The following is a 17,944-nucleotide window of genomic DNA, read 5'->3' on the forward strand; positions in this document are numbered from 1 at the left end:
TGTTGAGAATAGAGTTCTTTTGGGAAACTAATTCTTCCTTCCTAGATGCCCTGAATTCTGAGATGCTATTGATGATAACTGTGACTAAGAAATGCAATACATATAGAATAGATCATTATTTAGTATGCAAAACCACCTCATTTCACCTAGTAAAAAAGATGTTCACATAAGAGTGGTTGTAAAAGTCCAGTCTGGAAGTAAAAAAACACTGCTGATTTCTCTAGAGTAAATAAACCTTTGGCATAGGCTGTTCTTTGAGCATTCTATTAATGTGTCTGAAAATAAACCTGCTGGAAAGAATCTAAGAAGATTAAAAAGAACAGACAGAGATGTAAATAGTGTTATCACCTGTTCATTTTCAAAGACAATGTTTTACTTGGATACTAGCAAGTCCAATATTTTCTGTTTCTATGTATGAATGATAAGATTTTGGTTTCTAAAGAAGAGTTTTTAGATTCAAAAGGTTAAAGTTCATTTAGCATTTAAGAGAGAAATGAGATCAGTATTAGTACTGCAAACGTTTTTCATTATGAAAATTTAGTTATTGGCTGGTTCAGAAGTTGAAAATACCATGAGGAAAGCACACGACACTAATCTCCTTCATGACAGTGACAATTCCCAGAGCTGTTTAATACCAGTAAATGCTCACATGTATTTGAAAAAGAGCAGTATTTCATATGGATAGAATCCAAAATACCACAGTTATTCACATTTTAAAAGCATTTTTTCGAGTTTGTTCTTCTCACTCAGTTGGTAGTCTTATATTTTTTGTTGAAAAGTAGATTGCAGGTTGATTTTTGGCAGGTATTTATTGTCATTCAAAGTCAACAGAACTAGAACAATATACCCTGAGGAGTTACAGTTGAGGAACCACCTTAGAGAGCTTCCAAAATATCATCTCTATTTAGCAGATTTGATAGTTGTCTCCTTTCTTCAGCACAGTTCTTTGAAACCCAGCTGTCTTTTCCTGTTTCTAAAACAGTGTTATAAACTGCTGTTTTTCTGTATGTTTTCAATCTAGCTACTCATTCTTTTTACGTCATCTCTCACATACTCATTTTAATCAGGATAACTTCTGAACTTATTTTACCTTAGGACCTTCCAAATAAAAGATATTATTTTCCAGCTTCTAAAATATTTCAGTTTTTGGATCAGCAGCATTTAAGCCTTGATTCAATATTTTCTTGATTTCAGTTCAAGAATAAAACTAATATTTTTTTTCAGAAGTGGAATTTCTTGAGTTCCAAGGATTCCTCATGGCTTTCATAAGATAGATTTCAACTAAGAATTTCAGTACTGAAATAATGTTGGTACCAAAGCAAGAATTAATACCCATGTTTCCATCTGCTCACCTGTTTTTATTCTTTACTACACTGAAATTTCAATTAAAAACACATTGGCAATAATAATGTGAACATTTTGTTTGTTTGTTTGTTTTTGTGTTCATAAATACTTTTTAAAAAGCACTCCCTAACTAGTAGCACTCCCTAGTAGCAGTCACTGATATACTTCAATGAGATCTTGCTCATTTCCCTTTCATAATAAATAGATAGATAGATAGATAGACAGACAGACAGATAGATAGATAGATATTATCAGGCAAGTATGGTAATGCTTCTTCATCCTGTTTGAAAATCTTGAAAAGCCTAAAGATCACCCAGTGCCTCTGGAACTGAGAGACACCAGATTTATTTAGATTTATTTATTTATTTTGTTAGTTAGTTATTTTTATTTTTGCTTCTAAATACTAACAAATAATGTGAATGTAAACCATTTTTTTCTACATAAGCAATCAAGTTAGCATTGAACTTCAAAGTATATTCAGTAGAAAAGTGTGATTCAAACACAAATATGTGTGCAAGGAAGGCAACGTTTATAGACAATGACTTCATAATTCTCATGTTGCTTTTGTTATAGATAGTAAAACTTAAATGGCACAACCAACAGAAGACTGTTAATATGATAAGGAGAAAACAAATCCTATAGCATACTACACCACAGCCAAAGATAAATAAACAATGAAAGGTACTATTACTATACCTAAAGGTATAGTACTATTACTATACCTATTGTTACATTTCGTCATGTCTGTTCAGATAACTCCTTGAGAAAAATTAGATGTAGTCATGCAAAGTTCAAGTAGCTTGAATCTATTTTGGTGGAGTGCATTGGAACTGAAGATCTGAATCACCCCTGCCAATATACATGTCTTTCACATAGCCCCTCACTTCAGAGTCACTCTTTAAAACATGGCCTGGTTATATTTCCTTTGTTCTAGCTGCAGTAAGAGCCAGAGGTACAGGATTTGTTTGAACAAGTGCCCTGGACTCTCTTTTGAGGTATTAAGCCAACTTTCTGTAGCAGCCAACTTAGATTTGTCTTGGAGAATTTTTCTAGGTTGCAAAAAACAAGTATGCCGTGCGAAATTTTACTATAGTCTCTTTGTGCTTTATTTGCATTATTTATAGTGCAATTTGGTAAATGCAATATTTTATACACATATTCAGATAACTCTTCCACTGTAATGAAGGTAGACAGAATGTTTGTTTAATAACAAAAACCCAAATCAACACCTTACATTAAATACCACCTGATTCAGTGGATCAGAACCACAGCATGCCAGGTGTTTTAGGGCACAAAATAGCCTCTGAGCTATAGAATGCAGTTTAAGACAAGAAATATGCTACACATGGTAAATCGCAGGGACACACTGCTCAGCATTGCTATATTTTATATAATTTTATGTAGCAATTTTTAGCTAAATGATACATTTAAGGAACAGAGTGGAGGAGCATCATGAGATAGTAATGGAAATGTTTGTGGGAAAACCTTTCTAACCAAGACAGGTAAGTAAGAAACTGACCAAGGTGGTGATGCAGAATAACATCATAAATCCAAGGGATTAAAGAGATGATTTTCCGATGCTGAATGAGAAATAGCAGAAATGGAATGAGACTTGTATAGTTATCTAAATTGAATACACTTTCATCTGCTCTGAAGGGAATAAGCAAAGGAACAATTCTCCATTTAAGATCACAGAATCATAGAATGGTTTGTGTTGGAAGGGACCTTAGAGATCATCTATTTCCAATCCCCCTCACACTGCAGGATCATTATCTGCTAGAAGACAGGCATCTGGAAGGTCCAGACTAGCTCCGTTTTCTGTTCTTGGCTTTGTGCTCTGAGAGGTTTTAAGGTTAAATTGTGCCAGTGAATGGTTGTATTTAAGAAATGAATGAAAGTTAGTACATCAGCAATTTTAGCCCTCAGTCTCTGAATTGACTTTTACTTTATTGTACCATGTATGGCCTTTGTTGGACAAGGATATTTAACTACACCTGGGTGTTTAGTCATTTTTTCTCTTGGAACTAATTAAATTCAATATGTTTTTTATTAATTTAATTGAAATCAATGAATGTGTATTCAGCTTTTGTCTCACGACCAGAGATATTCAGTGCTGACAGCATTTATGCAATACATATTTATATATAAAAACTTGATTCAGTCAAGCTAAGTTGTCCCATCTTCTATTTTATTCCAAGGCATTTTAGTGTCAAGTCCTGAAATGTATACCACCTCAGTAGTTGTATATACAGTTGTTGCAAGAGATCCATATCCTGAAGAAACTATTGAAATAGATTATAATACATGAAAAATTGTTATGTAACCAATAGTGCACATTTGGTAACTTGGTTTCTCATTGGGCATGCCTAGATGGAAACCTCCCATGGGGAGACTGCTAAGATGAAGCGGTATGAGTCTTCTCCATGAAAGCAGGAGGTGCTGAGAGGCAGGACTTCAGAAATTCTGTGCAGTACTCCACAGTGCATCATAGACATGCTCTGCTTCAACTTCTCTCTCTGAAAAAAAAGCCAAAGAAAAACAGAAGTTCCTCTAAATCTTTGTGAAAACTGTGAGGGAGGTATCTGTGGAAAGATGATGTAGCCTGTTAAGTATGTGAAACTAAACTGGAGTGCCATTGATTGAAACATCACTTAACAGAAGGATTACTGAACAGGAATGCCATTTAGATGCAAGCATTAGGGCATTCACACATCAGTATAAAGCACATATTTTGCAAGAGATAAATTATGCTTTAAGAATGGATTTTTTGTTAATTATACATGTGAATGAATGAAAATGTCAATTATTTTAATTACTGCTTTGTAAAATAAGCATTATTTCATTTACTCTCCCCCCACCCCCCCCCCCACCCCCCCCCACCCCCAGTTCATTGCATTTGTATTGCAATGGAAATTGGGCAGACATCTGTGTTTAAGCGTAACTTTTTGATTTCAGTGGTCTTCTGTAGGTACCTTAGACTGTTCAACAGAAAACGTTGTAGGATCAAGACCCTGGAAATCCTGCTAATGTTCCTAGCTTATGTTAGTCTTCTCATAACTTTAAAAAGAAGAAAATTACACTTTGGCTATTTTACTCTTTTGATTTCACGTGTTCCTTATCTTTCTCTTTTTTTTTTTTTTTTTTACCTAGTCAGTCCAGGGCAGAATTGTGAAGCTTGTGGTGCTCTTGTGAAATTGTCTTGTCTGACAGCAGAAGAATGGTTGATATGTCTAAGACTAAAGATGTGTTCTTCAATTTCATTGAAAGCAAACTCAAGTAACTATATTTAAAAGTTTTCCATGAAATCCCATAGGAAGAGACACCATAAAATGAAGAGACTTACATTTTCTTGTATTTGTCACTGCCTTCAGAGACTAATTTGTCTTCACTATAATGGCTTGAATAGATACCTGATGGACCTTTGATATTTTTTATCACCCTTCTTGCTCACAGATCTAAATTTTCAGCATGTAAAGGATCACATATCTTTATAAAAAAAAAATAAATCCAGTGATTGCAGAAGCATCTTGGTTGGCTGTAACACTACAGAATTCTAGTTGGGTCAATGAAATCTATATAAATTGTACACATATTCTTCCAAATTATTTAAATGTTTAAGTGTATTAGAAACAAAAGAAAACTTTATAATAATTTAGCCCCATTGTTAGACGGAGAATTTTTTAAAGCTAATGCAAGGAAGACAGGTATATTTAGTAAGTGTTTCTGTGATATATTTGAAAAGCAGCAAGCTTCTTCGAACGCAGTGATAGGAGATTGAGATTTTTTTTTTGATGAAAATTCTTTTCTTTTAAATGACAAATTCTTGACAAATGCATAGTAATTTGCATTGGAAAAGAGTAACTGAGGTCCACAGTAGAATTTTGGACTGAACATAAATAAATAAATAAAGATTTTAAAACCTAAGAGAACAAGTGCCCAGACTGGGAATTAACTGAGATAAAGTTGATAGAAATTCATGTTAAACTGGGAACAGTCGATCCTCTGCCTGTGAGTCTCACAGTAAATTGCAGTTACAAAACAGAAACAGAATGGTGTAAATGACCCATATATATATTGTAATACCATTCTTCTTTTTCTGAGCCAAGAACTTATTGTTCAAAGTTCAAGTAAAATAACATACCAGATCTTCCCAATTGAGGCTGACTAGTCATACCGAAGCAAGGACACTTTCATATATTTTTGTGTTATCATGATTGTGTAAGGAAAGATTTTCTTCTGCTAGTATGTAATTCCAAACAGTAGAGCATACAAATAGGAAACAGATTTTCTTCTGTATTCATAGATCCTAAGACTCAAGGGCTGTAAAATAAAATGATTTATGGTTCTGAGCATCATCAAAAGTAAATTTTAAAATATAAAAATAATTGGGAAGTATGGAAATGAAAATTTAACAGGATTCACAGTCCTTCTGATGTTTGGAATTAGATCACTAGGCTTTTTTTTTTTTTTTTTTCCTTTTTAATATGATCTGTCCTCATATGATTAATATCAACTCTCACAGTATGCTATTTTCAAGAGTACTTTCTAAAACAGCTTAAGGAAAAAAAATCATATTGCTCATTTAACCATTTTGTTTTTCATTTTTCTTTCTGCATTCTTTAGCTAAAACAGCTACATTCTTTTTAGTCGATCCAGATAGTGAATGATTTATAAAAGCTCTGAACCAGCTCTGGATTATGAAAACAACTCTAGAGTAAGACTACAAAATGATCTGTAAACAATGTTTATTCCAAAGAGAGTGTTTCTTTTTTAAACTCTTCCTATTTCTTTCTATTGATTTTAAAGAAGAATTTTGCTGTAAGATATATTGTGCAATAAAAGTCCTGTGGAGAGGGGAAGAGGATTAGACAATAGGAGTGGCAACGCTTCAGAAAGAATTTACTCCAACCATTTCCACTACCCCTTTTTGTATCTGACACTTACCTTGCAGCTAAATGGTTAATATAAAAATTATTTTTATATTTATAAAAGCATGTTTTCAGTTCAAGACTATGTATTAACATGCATTTTTACTACAAACTCCTCAAAAATAAGGTTGAGGAGAGATGCTTTGGAAAACCACAGCCTACAAAAACAAAGATTAAATACAATTCCAGTGCACATACTTGGGAGACTTTCTGTTGATTTTATTAGGGTTCAAACTGAGTCATAAGATATTTAATGCAAACTCCAAATGGATTCTGTCAAAAACCTGAAGTACCACAGAAAAATTATTTATTGTGTATCAGAAGCTCCTCACTATGGCAGATATAAAATAATCCAACATAACCTGTGGAATGAAACACTGTTAGAGTCTGCAGAAAGACAGACATGGAGAACACACATGCAGGGAAACATTCAATTGAATTTTAGATGTTTAGATGTCTAGATTTGAACTAAATAAACTTTAATTTTATTTAGTGGAATATAACCTATTTATTTCATTAATCAGGTCCTATTTTTTTTATATTAACTTTTTTTTTTTTTTTTAACAAGATAATATATATTCATCTTCATGAAAGTATGCTGTATCATATGTGTGTCATGCCATGTGTCCCCTGAGGCAAAGCTGAGGCAAAGCTGTCCTTCCTGGATCTCACTAGGCATAAGAAAAGAATGCAAGAATGTTTTACAGCTGCTCAGAGGAGAAGGAAAAATTGTAAATAATTTCTGAAAAGATATATAAATTATAGTATGTCTCTGCTGTTCTAGTTTTTAGTCATGTTTTAACTAACCCAATGAAACTATTCATATCTGGTTTTATCTCTGATGTTCTACCTGAGGAAAACAGCTGTACAGGTGAATTTTTTAAACAGATGGTAACATATATCTTCACTGAAAGTATGTGAAGGGAGATGAGCACTCAGTAGGGATTTAGAGTTTGTCTTGACTGTTTTTAAGGTAATCAGTAACTTTCAAGTTTTCATAGCAGAATCAGCTTATGGGTAAGCTCTTCTCCCCCTGCAGCTACTGTAGAGTCTCCATTTCTCAGATTTTCATACCATTTGTTCAGCCAGTCCAGTTTTGGGAATTTTCTATGGAAATAACTGTAGTTACGTATCCATTATTTTCTTAAATTCCAGTTTCTGTCTCCACTGTTTTTGTCTTTTGTTAACTTCATGTCAATCAGGGAGAGAAGAGACTAATGTTCACCTAATACTTTGTAAAGGAATTAAGGAAAGCCTTTGCCAGTTAAGGCTTTAAGAACTTTACTGGAATGCAGGCTGTAAGATCTCAAAACTCTTTCTGCAAAGGAAGGAATGGTTTGCCTGGGATGAGATCCCAAAGCCTGTGGCTGAGTGAAGTTCTCCCTTGAGGCACCAAAAGTTTGGTCTCATGTATCAGATTTTGCAACCAAGCTTTAATCAAGTTCACTGTTGTTCTCTATCATATGACATAGACAAGAACATTAAATTTGTGGAAAAGTCGCATAGTCAAAAGAATGGGCTTGCTTTAGTAATATTGTATTTTGACTTTTCTTAAAAAAGTGTTGTTTACAATTCTCAATTTGCTTGTAAGAATGAAGAAAAATATCCTAATCTAAACTGCATACATCCCCTGGATTTCCTTTAAAGATATACCTATTCTTTAATTGGCTGAAGTGTTTATTAATACAGAATTATATACTTAAGTCTCATGATGATGAACAATTACAAAAACAAAATCCAAATGATAGTTGAGGAGTGCAAATTGCATAAAAATGTATAGCCCCCAAAAAAGAAAGTTTGAAGAATGAGGTTATTGTTTCTGCATGTGTCTTATTTATTTTATGCACTTTAACATGTCCAGATGGCAAGTTGTTGCTTCAGAGAAAAAAAAAATAACAAAACAGAAAGAAACAAACAAAAAACAAGATCAACAACAAAACAAATAAACCACCTAAATCATGCACTGATACAATCACAGTAAAAAACAAAACTATAAATAATGAGGATATATTTTTGTGTAGGTAAGTACTTCCTGCATTATCTTTTTGGTATTATGTTTAACCACATAGTAAATAGACAACTAAGATATATATATATATTTTTTTCTCATTATTATTTTTAATAAACTCAAAATTTTATTGCTTTTAAGAAAAAAAATCCCAAATATGAAAAAAATCAGTTTCATTATCGCATCACCATAACTTAATCAGCAGTTACTTGTCCTAGTTACAATTCTTAAGCATTTTGGAGTAAGTAGTAGTGTGAAAAGCTGATACATAGGTTATTTACACTGCATTGTGTGTACTGAAAACATTGGCTTACAAAAATCCAAATGGTGTTAGGCATTAAACATATTTTATCCCTTTACTTCATGAAAAGATTTCAAAGGAAGGTATACTGAACATAGAAAAGACTAGGAAGTAATATGAGAAGATAAAACAGAAGAGAAATATGGGAAGTTATTAAAAATGTGACAAATCAGGAAAAAATGAGGAAAGAAATAGTATGAAGAAAAAGAAGAGAGAACTGGAGAAAGACAATGTGAAAATGAGGCTGAGATGAAGGCACACATTAATTTTTTTAGTAAAGTATTTCCAGACTAATGTAATATATCTGTAGTATTTTATCTTGATTATATTTTTTATGAAGCATAATTCCATGGTGTACTGGACTTCCATGCCTGTGCTCCAGCCTTCAGATTTTTGGCACTTTTTGGATCTTCCTTTCTACAACATTAGTCTCCAATAAGTCATTATATGTTTTGCTGAGCTAAAGTTTTTCTCATATTTATGCAGCTTCCATTTAGAATCCATCAGACTTAAAATTGTATGGTTAGCTTGTAATACAAATTTTATTTTATAGGGAAAAAAATAATTCTTGCATAAATTCTGACTAGGACAAATGGGTGAAGGAACATTCCCAAAACATATGGGTTAAATTAGCGCCTGCTGAGTTGCAGTGCCAGCAGTTGTCTGATTTAATGACATAATTTCAAATAATTAGAGGGGGGTCTTGAGCATCCTCCATGTGATTTTCTGATGGATTAATTTTAAACAGAGACACAGGGAACATTTGGGACAACTAGTGTGAATGTGTTTCTGTTGGTTAACAGTTAATAATTGGCCTAGTTTCTTGTCTCATTTCTTCTTCAGGAAAACATAATTAATTCAAGTGTGCTGGCCAGTGATATACGTAGCATGTGCTGCAAAAGGATAACTTCTGGAGTAAAAAAAAAATAGAGGTCAGATGGTCAGAGTGGGACAGGAAGCAAGACTGAATCAAGATGAAATGTATTGATCAAGCTCAGTCTATTACCTCTTCTTAGGCCAGGAATATTTAAAAATATGAAGTTATTTACACTCAAATACTTATAACAAAGTAAAAGAACCTTAGAGTTGTCATTTTAGATGCTGATCATGCTTCTGGGGTTTAGGAATGAAAATAAACCAAGAAAGTCTGGTTTTCCCTGTGCCTGAGGAGTTCTTCCTAATAAATGAATTAAATATAATCTCAACGTTATTTTCAATGATTGCTGCAAAACCATTCTTTTGTTTCAGATTCAAAAAAATATCTTTTGTTTCTTGACGTTAGATGTTATCTGTTTTTAGGAGGTGCTTTTCATATTCTTAAGACTAAAAGAATACTGTAATTATTTCTTTTTCTCTTTTAACTCTGTATGCACACACGTAGAGGCAGTTATATATCTGGAGTGTCAGTTAGGTAACTGAGATCAGAATCTGACCCAAAAGTTATTTTATGAAAATGTTATAAAAGAGTGTAGGTATATGTATTGAACACAGAGAGTCATTTAGAAAGTGATGTGAATAATCAGAATATAAATTCAAATTTCAATGTACCAAATCACCCAAATATGGATTACTGGAATCTAGAAATAAAAACTACAGGGACAGGAGGCTGGATGTTTTCTGAATGAAATATTTAGCATATTTAGCTCATGAGTTGATAATAATTTTGAAACTTGAGTAAAAGAGTTGGAATTGATAATTTTTACTTTGCAAAATTTTTACTTTTTTGAAAAAAAAAATGGGTTTCTTGACAGATTTTTTTTTGTGGTTTATTCATTAAAGAATTCCAACTTTTTACCTTTGAATGTACATACAGACTCTGAGAAATTTCCCATATTTACATTTTTTAAATTACTTTCTCTGTACTTGTGTCTGCTTAGTCAAATGGAGTAATAGAAGAAATGAAAATGAATGGAAATTTCTAATTTTCCAAGTGAAATCACTTTAATGTCAGAAATAGATTTTTAGGAAAATTAATTTTCAGTACAAACAGAATGAACTTTAAGTGAATACTTAAAAATATGTTGGCAAAGCAATTCTAAACAGTCACACTCAAAAATAGTGACATCTATATGATCTCTTGCATCAATATCATTTACACAAACTTACAGGAGGTAAATCAACATATTAAGGACAAATGTTGTTTTTATTTATACTTGCTTCCATCTTGAAAAAGTTAATCGTGTTCTTGTATTAAAAATAAATAAATAAATAATCATTAGCAATAATTTTACAAGCTTTAAAGACAGAAAGGACTTCATCAATCAGCTGCTTTGTTTTTTCTTTAGCACACTCCAAATTAGTATGGTAGGGAACTGAGAGCAGTCCAGATTCTGACCTCAACTGTCTGACCTGATTTTCAGAAGAGCTGAACACTCAAAGTTTAAGCTGAAACTAGCAGGTCGTGCAGCTGTTTGGTTTGCTTGCCAGTCAGCCTGCTGGCCTGAAAATAAGAAAGCAGCATCAAATTGGCTAAGAACTGGCAAAGACAAACATTGATTATTAACAGTAATAAAAAGGTATTACTTTTATAATGGCTTGAACTACTTTATTTTAAGAAAGAATATGCAGTATAGTTAATTTATTTTGGAATACGTCATCATGAAACTTAAGTGGAAGTTTTAACTCTTTTTAGATAGTGGTATTCATATTACAATACCTAGTGTAATGTTGTAGACTTGATAGGAAAACATTGTCCAATCTCTGTGATTTTCACAAGGGGCTTGCGACAGAGTCAAAACATGTTTTTTCATTGTACTGAACTATTTTGTGTGACACATCTTTCCAAGAGTCTGAAAGTTTATTATCTATATAAACTGCATTATAAAATTAGTTATTAATATACTGCTTAACTTTCTTAGAACAGTAAAACTGGTGAAGTAATAGAAAAATTGTATTCCCAAATGTGGGATTCAGAACAATTTGTTTAAGAATCAAAATCTGCACAGTTTAAAAAAATCTACTGCTTTCATGGTGCAGTGATGGAGCACATATAACACCTTAAGTTACATTAGATGTTGTCTAAAAGATTACCATAAGTTCATTAAACTGGCAGGTACATAATAAATAACAAAGAAACAAATTATTGCTTAATCACTAAGCTTCACTCCATTGACTTTAATTTACTCTAGTTGAGACTCTGTCCCACAGCCTCCACCTCTTTTAACTTGCAAAGATTGGAACTTCCAAAAAAATTTTTTTTTGAAAAGCAATTATTGTAGTTCATGTTCTCTTTTTATCTTTAATATTTAAAACATATGCATTAAAATGAAAAGACTGAATCATTATAAATTTGATGAAGATTAAGATCCAGTGTCCAAGTGGAGATCAGTAATGAGTGGTGTTCTTCAGGCGTCAGTATTGAGACCGGTGGTGTTTAATATCTTTGTTGGTGACATGCACAGTGAGATTGAGTGCACCCTCAGTAAGTTTGTTGATGACACCAAGCTGTGTTGTGCAGTTTACATTGCTGGGGGAAGGGATGCCATCCAGAGGGACCCTGACAGGCTTGAGAGGTGGGCCTCTGAAAACATCATGAAGTTCAACAAGGCCAAGTGCAAGGTCCTGCATTTGTGCCAGGGCAATCCCAAGTACAAATACAGACCGGGTGGAGAATGGATTGTGAGCAGCCCTGAGGAGAAGAACCTGGGAGTGCTGGTGGATGAGAAGCTTAACGTGAGCTGGCAGTGTGTGTTTGCAGCTGAGAAAGACAACTGTATCCTGGGCTGCATCAAAAGCAGCATGGCCAGCAGGTCAAGGGAGGTGATTCTTCCCCCTCTACTCTGCTCTTGTAAGACCCCACCTGGAGTAGTGTGTTCAGGTCTGAGGCCCCCAGCACAAGAAGGATACAAACATATTAGAAGGAGTCCAGACGATGGCCACAGAGATGATCAAAGGGCTGGAGAACCTTTCCTATGAAGACACACTTAGGGAGTTGGGATTGTTCAGCCTGGAGAAGAGAAGGCTCTGAGGAGACCTTATAGCAGCCTTCCAGTACCTAAAAGGGACCTACAGGAAAGTTGGGGAGGGACTATTTTGGGGGGTGTAGTGATAGAACAAGGAGTAATGGCTTTAAACTAAAAAAGGGTAGATTTAGATTAAATATGAGGAAGAAATTCTTTACTCTGAGGGTGATGAAACACTGGAACAGGTTACCCAGAGAAGCTGTCAATGCCCTGTCCCTGGAAGCGTTCGAAGCCAGGTTGGATGGGACTTGGGGTAACCTCATCTAGAGGAAGGTGTCCCTGCCCATGGCAGGGGGATTGGCATTAGATGATCTTTAACTTCCCTTCAAATCCCAACCATTCTATGACTCTATGATTCTATGATGCTTTCCATGTGCTCTTTTCTACATGTTCTCTGTTCTCCAGTAGTCTTCAATGAGCATAGTGAAATAAGCTTAAAATAGCTGCCCATGTGCAGAACAGCCCTTCACTCATTCTTTATTAGAGTAAATGTATAAATAAAACTGTTTTTAGCAAAATCAGCCTTATCCCTGTTATCCACTTTGTCTCTAGTATCAGATGGGAGAGTTTCTAGAAATGTTGGGCCATGGGAGGGTGAAGTCATGCTATGTTTAATTTTCCTCTGACGTCAAATTTATTCCAAGGATTTTTCTTCCATAGTCTAAAAGCCAGTTTTCATGGATCCATTGCATTTCTTAATGAGTCCCAGGAACAGATCTCAGATGTACTAGATTATATATATATATGTATATATATGTATATATGTATATATTTTGTTTTCTTTCTTTCAGAATATGCAACTCAGGGAATACAATAATGGCAAAACACATCTTCTAAGAACAAAAAGACTTTCAGAGGGAGACCTAAATTAAAATCCAGAGCAGAAATGAAAGATGAGATGGGAAGAGAAGAGAGGAGAGAGGAGAGGAGAGGAGAGGAGAGGAGAGGAGAGGAGAGGAGAGGAGAGGAGAGGAGAGGAGAGGAGAGGAGAGGAGAGGAGAGGAGAGGAGAGGAGAGGAGAGGAGAGGAGAGGAGAGGAGAGGAGAGGAGAGGAGAGGAGAGGAGAGGAGAGGAGAGGAGAGGAGAGGAGAGGAGAGGAGAGGAGAGGAGAGGAGAGAAAAACAGAAAGAATTTTTTATTTTTTCCTGGACTTTTTAATGATTGCATAGATTACAAAGGACTGTTTGGGAATTGTTGAACAGGAACACAAAATCACTTACTTAATTGATCTGGAAAAAAGCTATGTGATTACTGTTAAATTTTATTCTCTTAAATAGGTGAAAGAGTAAATAAGTATTGCCAAGATCTGAAGCAATACTTAGCAGTTCTTGTAAGCTAAATCTGCTTTTCCTTACATCAGCTGGCATACAATGCTACAGTGAATGTTCAAATAATCAAAACAGGATTCTTCCCATTTCAATGGTTCCTTGAGGCTTGCGTTCTGTTTTCTTTTTGGCTCTATACAGGATACCTCAAAACAAATTTTAGTACTTTTACTTCTGTATTACCTACTTATATATATATTTGCGCTTAATATCTACCATTTAGATACTGTTATATTACTGTTACTTTCTTTGGACTATGAAGTCCTTGCTGCTTCTCACTAGAGGAGTTCAGAAGTCTGAGGCAGCGACAGCAATAGAATGCATTTTATATCTGCAAAAGTAGCTGCTATTTCAAATGAAGTAGCTGATAAACCTTTTATTTTTTATTTTTCGGAACTTTCTTGTGCTGTGTCACCCCACAACCAGTTGGAACATCAGGCAAACAACAACATTGCATTTTGCATTAAGTATACTTGTGAAAACTGGAAAAATAACAAGAAAAACACATGGCTTATCTGCGTAAGACACAGAGACTATATTTACTTCCAACTCACTGAGAGTCAATAGCAGCAGATGGAGTCCATAATTCACTAGGTCTGGGGCTTCCATTAACTTTGAATGAGAGTCTCAAGCCAAATCCTCATATTTCTTTGATTGTTTAGTTAGCTTTTATAGCAAAGCAATCTACAAAGAACATCCATTCTGAGCCCTGCTGTTCGCTTCTCTAGGTCATCACTGCTACTCAGTCAGGGTAGATCCAGACTACCAAGGTCTTTCTGAAGGGAAAACATACCTTTTTATCTAGCTAGTTCTCAATGAATCCTCCTCAGTCCTCATAGCTGGGATGATAAGGGCTAAATTTCAGCTGAACCTTAGTTTCTTTGTTTTCTTCTTTCCCTCCCCCCTCCGTCCCCTCCTCTCTCCCTCTCTCCCTTCACCCTCCCCCTCTCCTCCCCCCACCTCTTCCTTCCCTTTCTCCCTCTCCTTTGTGTGTGTGTGTGTGAAGGGTTGAGTGGGAGGAGAGGTGAATCATGTTGCTCCCAATTTTTTAGCAAGCATCTAGCCTTTTTGCTGAAGCGTTAATATATTTTTATTTTTTTTCCAGATGATAACTTTGGTGATTTGGTTTCTCCTTTCTTTTTCAAGTGCTGAATTTCTTTACAGATATTCATAGTGCCACAAATTCAAAGACAGCTGGGGAATCTCAGGGATGATTCCCTTAGCAAGGTGCAAGGGTCGATCCACCAGTGACATTAGATGTCAGGTCAATAATTACTTTCATGGTACATGGAAATTTCATGACAGCTGCAACTAAATGCCCTTTTAATGACAACACATGGTTGGGAAATTAACTGTGATTGCATGTGTGTCCATATCGTTTATGGAAATAAAATTTGCAGTCTCCTGAGTGCCTGTTCAAAATAAATAATTAACTTATCCTTCTATCTTAGATGAACTAGTGACACTATGTTGGTGTTAATTATTTTTCCCAGGCAGAGAATTTGGCAAAAGTTATATCACCATGCTATTGGTATGTTTATGGGACAGACCAATCCCCTGCTATGGGTAGCGTCTGAATGTCTTCCTCAATCATACAGTGTTGACCTTCCCAAAACAGTTCATCTCTGAGTCCTTCTAGTTACCTTTCTAAGTGAGGCTAGAGGTAAAACAGGCTCCAGTAACCTTCTCCCCAAGGATTTAATGCTTTGTGAGTCTTCTGATTTAAAAATTATTTTATCTACTAATTAAATTAAAGTAAGTATCTCAGTCATATTGCCTGATTTATGATGACACTTGTTCATAAATAAATAAAGTCTGTACTGCTTATTTTTCACTCATGAGAACAACCTGTGACTCCACTTGGGATGCCGTTCAAAGTGATGAGAGAAGTACTGGAAATACTCCATATACTGGAAAAGGTTTGTTTGAATGGTGGATGGGCATGCTGAGCCTTTAACCTCTTCATCAATCTCATGATTTCTCTTGGGAATGAGCAAGCACTTTCCTTTCAAAGGATTCCTTGGCAAAGACTGTGCATACATTCATCTTGCCTATGGCCTCCAAAATCCACAAACAGCTTATCTGTGAGCCATCCTTTAAAGAATGTATAACAATCTCACTCTTTGGTTAGGCAGTAAGCTCTGCCTAACTACTGATGCATTTTTGACAAATACTGGTATTAATAGCTGAGCAACATTTTTTGTCTGTTTTGAGCGTCACATGGAAATTAGCTTCTTACTTAGAATGAAGTTCAAACCAAACTCAATTTCAAAATGGTTGTACACTACTATATACTCTGCAAAGTATAATAACACTAGGTCTATAATGGCAAATAAAACAGACTCCTCTATTTGATATCTATAAAACAAATGGAAAAGAAAATAGGATTCTTCTCTGGCCCTAAGGCCAAATGTGTTGTCATAGTTTACAAAAGAATTATGAAATTCCCAAACCTCAAAAATGGTATGGCCATATCTAATCTGCAGTGGGCTTGTGATGTTCCCCAAAGTGCCCCTGAACACTGTAGTTTCCCACACCATGTCCAGTAGACGGTCCAAAACCATAGTAGAGCATTTTTTTAACCTGTATGCGTGACTGTGGGCCAGCTTGTGCACTGGATATGTTTCATTTGCCTATATCATCATACAGCCTAATTATCTGCAAGGTGGTAAACTGAAGTAAAGAGATATTTTGTATGTGTGGGAGAAATATAAAAAACAGATAATGTTTTTTAACTCCTCTGTCACGGATGAGAAACACAGGGATATAATCTGATTCCAATTACATTCATAAGAAACAAAAAATCACTTCCAGGCAGGAAACTCACAGCCCATTTCCAGCTTTAAGCAAAATGTCATGGCCAACTTATAAACTGCTTAAAAATGGCTTTATATAATGAAAGTGCTGACAGACCTTTAATTATATCCGTGAGTGTGACTATATAGCAGAATAATTTTGAATTCTTCTTTGATTCTTGAAGTCTGAAGCAATTTTAATTCACTGTGAAGTGACATCTACCAGAGTACCAGTGTGAGACAATTTATTTTAATATTTAACATATGGAATTACAAACTGATCGCTTCCTAAATGTCCATAACTTCTGCCTGGGCTCCAAATTAATCCATTAAATTAAAAGTATCACCATTAATAACAAATGGATTCCTTTAACAGTGGTACAGAGGAAATAATATATTATTAATCCTACTGATTTTTACATAACATATTCTACATAATAATTGTCATTACAGCTACAGGAAAAAAAAATCCATATAGCATTACCTAATGCTTGAAGGTATATGGCCTTTTATCAGCATATTGTACTTTTGCCAGAATTTAAGTTTGTTGAAGACTTGCCCCTGCCAAGTATCTGCATGTCTGAAGGATTTTCCTTTTCTTTGCTTTCTGTCTCTTTTTATAATTTAAGTGTTACAAGTAACTCAGTTAAATGTGAATTGTATAGCTGTGATGAACTAGGGACTCAAGTATATGTTTAAGCCTCAGCCCAGCAAAGAATTATATGTTTATCTAATGTTATTCCATGTAAATAATCCAGCTGATTTTGATAATATACATTTACATTGTGTAAAATAAAGCATGTCTGTACCTATCTTATCTTATCTAGTTAAAAGGAAGAAATTTTTTTACTCAGAGGGTGGGGAGACACTGGAACAGGTTGCCCAGAGAAGCTATGGATGCCCCATCCCTGGAAGTGTTCAAAGCCACGTTGGATGTGGATTTGGGCAACCTGGTCTAGTGGAAGGTATCCTTGCTCTTAGCAGGGGGGTTGGAATTAGATGCTCTTTAAGGTCCCTTCCAACCCAAACCATTCTATGATTCTGTGATTCTATCTCACAGTACCTTACAGTACATATTAGCAGTGTCATAATTTCAGTTTAATGGAATAGAAGTGCAAATGAAGGACATATGATCTTTCATGTAGGATCTGGCTGATAAAGCTCAGATGCAAGGAGAAGAGAACACTGAAATGTATTTAAACATATATAGTAATATTTATCTCCCCTCAAAGTCCAGTGCAAATGCTATTCCAAAAAAAAAATGTACTAGTCCTAGATACC

General features: G+C 34.8%; 2 long non-coding RNA genes across 2 annotated transcripts in view; one reads left to right on the forward strand and one right to left on the reverse strand.

Annotated features, from left to right (window-relative positions):
* LOC310903318 overlaps window positions 1-17,944 on the forward strand; it is a 111,557-nt gene that overhangs the window by 7,968 nt on the left and 85,645 nt on the right. The gene's annotated exons all lie outside the window — the stretch shown is intronic.
* LOC310888948 lies at window positions 3,512-16,044 on the reverse strand. Its single transcript, XR_014576276.1, has 2 exons — window positions 14,662-16,044; window positions 3,512-3,860 (listed from the first exon to the last, which is right to left on the reverse strand). It is a non-coding gene; the product is annotated as an uncharacterized lncRNA (long non-coding RNA).

Source organism: Anser anser (genome assembly GCF_964211835.1).
Source record: "Anser anser genome assembly, chromosome: 1".
Lineage (NCBI taxonomy): Eukaryota > Metazoa > Chordata > Aves > Anseriformes > Anatidae > Anser > Anser anser.